This window comes from Pteropus vampyrus, unplaced genomic scaffold (genome assembly GCF_000151845.1).
Source record: "Pteropus vampyrus isolate Shadow unplaced genomic scaffold, Pvam_2.0 Scaffold338, whole genome shotgun sequence".
NCBI classification, from domain to species: domain Eukaryota; kingdom Metazoa; phylum Chordata; class Mammalia; order Chiroptera; family Pteropodidae; genus Pteropus; species Pteropus vampyrus.
Genome location: NW_011889119.1, coordinates 691,608 through 695,566, shown reverse-complemented (window position 1 = coordinate 695,566; position 3,959 = coordinate 691,608). Strand labels below are relative to the sequence as shown.

The window sequence follows — 3,959 nt, the reverse complement described above, 5'->3', positions numbered from 1 at the left end:
GTCCAGGAGGGCCACAGAGAACTCCTACCCTCAGCCATGGGAACTCAACCCCTGGAAAGGTATAGGCCTGGAGCCAGTCTGGTTAGGGTCCTGCCCAGGGAGAGAATCTAGGATTTGAGACAGACTCGTCGGGGAAGGGAGTTCCCTGGACCCCTGCGAAGTGCGGCCTTTCTCCCAGTAGGCACCCACCCTCCTCCCCCTCTTCTCTTGGCTCCTCTCCTGGTTTCCTGTCTGTTAAATCCTGGGAGGGACGTGTATGTGTGCGTGGACAAGCGCGTGGCTCGGTCTGGGGCACTTGGTCTGCCTCACTCTCTCCTTGCTGTCCCTTCGGGGTCAGCATCTCATGGTGCACAGCATGTATCTCCAGACTGGACCACAGTGGGTTCGGCTCTCAGCTCTGCCCTCACCAGCTTTGTGACCTAGGCCCAGATACTCAGCTTCTCTGTGCCTGCATTCTAACCTATGAAACGGGAACGGTAACCAGCCCTTTGGTCTGACAGAGCTGAGTCGGCTCAGGCAGGACCCGGCACGGACGGCTGGGAACCCAGGCGTCTCCCTGAACAGCTTCCAGGGCCCACGTCTTCTGGGTCTTCAGTGTTGGACAAGGGGGCGTGAAGGGAGGGTGAGGGCATGGGAGTCTTCGCATTCAGAGCCTGTGCACACACACTGCTTTCTCTGCGAGAAGGAGGCGTGAGGTCAGGGAGGCAGAGTGCACAGAGCACCTCCCTCCAGGCCACTGCCCTCCCCGCTGAGCCTGGGCCCCTTGGAGCCTCCTTCCACTCAGGTACTGAGAATGCCCCGTGAGGCTGACCTCGCCCACCCCTGCTGAGAACCGGCTCTGGGGAGAGCCGGAAGTGGGTCTGAGCTCCTGCACGGCCTCATCTGCACACGGTGTTCTCCAGCCCCCAACACAGCGGCTTCTCTAAGGCACCCCTTCGTACCTCGGGACCCCCGTGGTTCAATGCACCCATTTCTATTTCAACAGTCTTATTGTACCTTTAAACTTATGTTTGTTAAGTAGAAGCCGATGGGACAATGGACATGCTATGAGCAGGGAGATATGCACAAGGTTGGTCATTCCTGGCCGCCTGCTCACAGATAAAGTCCATGATGGCCCAAGATCACAGGATCCCCATGAGCCCGATGGGTGAGAGTCCAGGCAGAGCCGAGGTGAGAGCAGGGTGAACGGCTACACTGAGTGACGGGCCGACGGCTCCAAGTGGCCACGTTTCTCTTGGAACCAGGATGGACTTCGAGTACACAGGGCAGCACACACGGTCTGTGAGGGTCCCATCGCACCCTCTCCTACACGAGCCACCTTTCGCTGCTGAGGGAGACCAGAGCGTATCTCAGTCCTGCTCCTGCTAGGACGGGTTCCGAAGGCTGATCTCTGACCCCGGCTCCTTAAAGGAGACAGGAAGGAGTGCAGGCCACCCAGGGGCCACCCGAACCCCACAGCCCAGAACTGTGACCCACCTGTCCCTCTCCCTGAGCCGGGCTCGTGAAGAGTCTCCGCATAGACTATGTGGGTTTCAACAATGAATATCCGTTACTGTCTTTGCATTTTTCCCATGAATTTTTTTTTAATGCCTGCAGCACCTGGTATTTCTAGGTGGTCTCCCATCCAAGTACCAAGCAGGCCTGACCCTCCTTAGCTTCCGAGATCAGGAGAGATCGGGCACGTTCAGGGTGGCATGGCCGCAGACTCCATGCATTTTTAAAAAGATGTGTGTCTATAGTTCTGTTTCCCTTCCCTGGATACTCGCCTAGTAATGTAGGGAGGAGGCACCTGCAGAACACAGGAAGATTTCTGCTGGGATTGCTAACAAGCCATTCCCCACACCCGTGAAGGGGAACCGGGAACCTAAAGTCATTCCCCAAGGCTAAAACCATGGGGAACCTATGGATTAAAGGCGGGGAACTGCCAGCTGGCCCTTCGCTCTGCAAACTCTCACCTTCTCCCTTGCACACTCTTCCCCTCCTCACCGAATGTCCCTCCTACCAAAGGAAACGGGTTAGCAAAGTCTTTTCAACTGTAACTCACAGGAGCTAAACAATGAGATATAAACTGAATTCCCCGAACACCCGGGGTCCCTCTCAGTGCCTTTACTCTGTCCCCCTGCCTTTCCACAGCCCTCTCACGGTCCCTCTCACTGTCTGCCTCTGAGAGGAGACCACACTGTCTGTGGAGTGCGACCCCTTTTCTAATACACTTTCCTTTTGACTCTAACTTTGGCGTGTGTGTTGAATCATTTCTACGGTCTCCACCAAACCCTCTTCTCTAGGTGTGGGGCTTCATCTCCCCACCAGCTCGAGGAAATCTGCCCTGTCCCGCATCACTAGGACAGAACGCTTTAAATATTCGGTGGCTTTCAGCAGGGGCTGTGGGCGAGGGGCGGAGTTACGGGGTGATGTTGGCAGAGAAGCTGGGACTGACGCACAGTCCTGTGGGAGGGGAGCTCACAGACGGCCACCGGGGCTGACCCCTGACCTGTCCTGGAAGGCTGAGCAATTCAAGACGAGTAGAGAGGTCTGCTCCCTCCTCCTCCCCTTCAGCAACAAACCGCATTCCTAACGTGCTCCCCAGCCTCCGAGATGGCCCCAAATTCACCTCCATCATCCTGCACAGTTCCCCCTTCAAAGAACAGGGCTGACCTGCGATGTGAACACGATGTGTGCACCTCCCAGGGCTCACTGATAAGGAGGATTCGACTGTCACTGTCTCACAGCCTCGTGCAGGGAGCTGGCGTTCACCTGCCCCTCCAGCCCAGCTGGCAGCTGCTGGCAGCCACGTCCCCGTTTTTTAAGAGGAGGCTCAGAGGAGTGAGCCCTGCTGGGCTCTGCGTCTCCTGTCTCCTGACAGTCCTATCCCCATGACACCTGGCGGCCCCCAGGGCCACTCCAGCTACACCTGCTGGTTTCCCGGCACCTCCCCCTGACATTGCGCTTGTCTTGGATGGGACAGGTCGATCGATAGTCCTTGGACAAAAAGGACGTCAGCAGCTAAGGCAACAGGACGGCGTGGCCAGCTGCCTCCACCGCAGCTATGCGTTGTGACCACAGTGGCCACCGCAGCTATGGCCAGCCCCGCCTACTTTCTGCTGTGCTGGTCTGCCACCCAGGTGAGGATGCTGCCAGCTTGCTTGGGGACCTGTAGCTGGGCAGGTAGAGGAACACTGGGCACGGTCAGCCAAGAACCCAGAAGAGCAGTGTGTTCTCCATAGCAGAGTCAGGCAAACCTCAGTAGGAACTGAGCAGGCGCGAGGGTTTACTTATCTGAAACTTAGTAAACGTGTCTTAATCCCCCCAACCCCGCCCCGCAGCCCTCGTCCCCGCCCCCAGCCCTCGCTCCCCCCCAGCCGCGCCCCATCCGCGCAGGTTCCCCGGGACTCGGCCGCTTCCGGCCCGGGAGGAACCTCCGCGGCCCTGCAGGTCTGTTCGCCCAGTTCGCCCCTCGGGCTCCATCCTCAGCGAAGTCCCCTGGGGCCCTCCCGATTGGGCACCGAGGTGAATCTCCCACCTCCCCGTTTGGTCAGAAACATGCCTGCCCCGCCCCCCAGTCCTGGGAGGCGATGTGGGCGGGGCAGGGGCCGGCCTTGGAAGGTATCTGTTGTTCCCCGAGGCTGGTTGTGGGCGTGGGGTGACCTCTGGCCACCTCGACCTGTTCGGGCAGGAATGAGCTGGGCGGGGAGGGGCCGCCGTGCACGCTGCAGCAGCGACACCTGGGCTTCCCGGAGGTAGGGGGCCAGGCCTGGACCGTGGTTCCTGTCCCTTGGTTTGCCTGAGACTAAGGTCCGGGGTGACCCATGAGCCAGGGTACAAAGAGGTGGATTCTGGGAGAACAGGGAGACCCAGCTGGCCATCCTGGCCAGTGCTGGACAGCTGGAAAAGGGCCGGAGGGGGCGGCCTGCCTGTCAGAGGTGGAGGGGAGGGGGCCTCAGCGGGGGCGATGGGGGACG

At 59.4% G+C, this 3,959-nt stretch overlaps 1 protein-coding gene and 1 pseudogene across 1 annotated transcript in view; one reads left to right on the top strand and one right to left on the bottom strand.

The window, feature by feature from the left end:
* Positions 1 to 3,959, top strand: part of ZNF596 (zinc finger protein 596) — a 65,310-nt gene that overhangs the window by 13,167 nt on the left and 48,184 nt on the right. The window lies entirely within an intron of this gene.
* Positions 1,588 to 1,706, bottom strand: LOC111730893 (annotated as a pseudogene).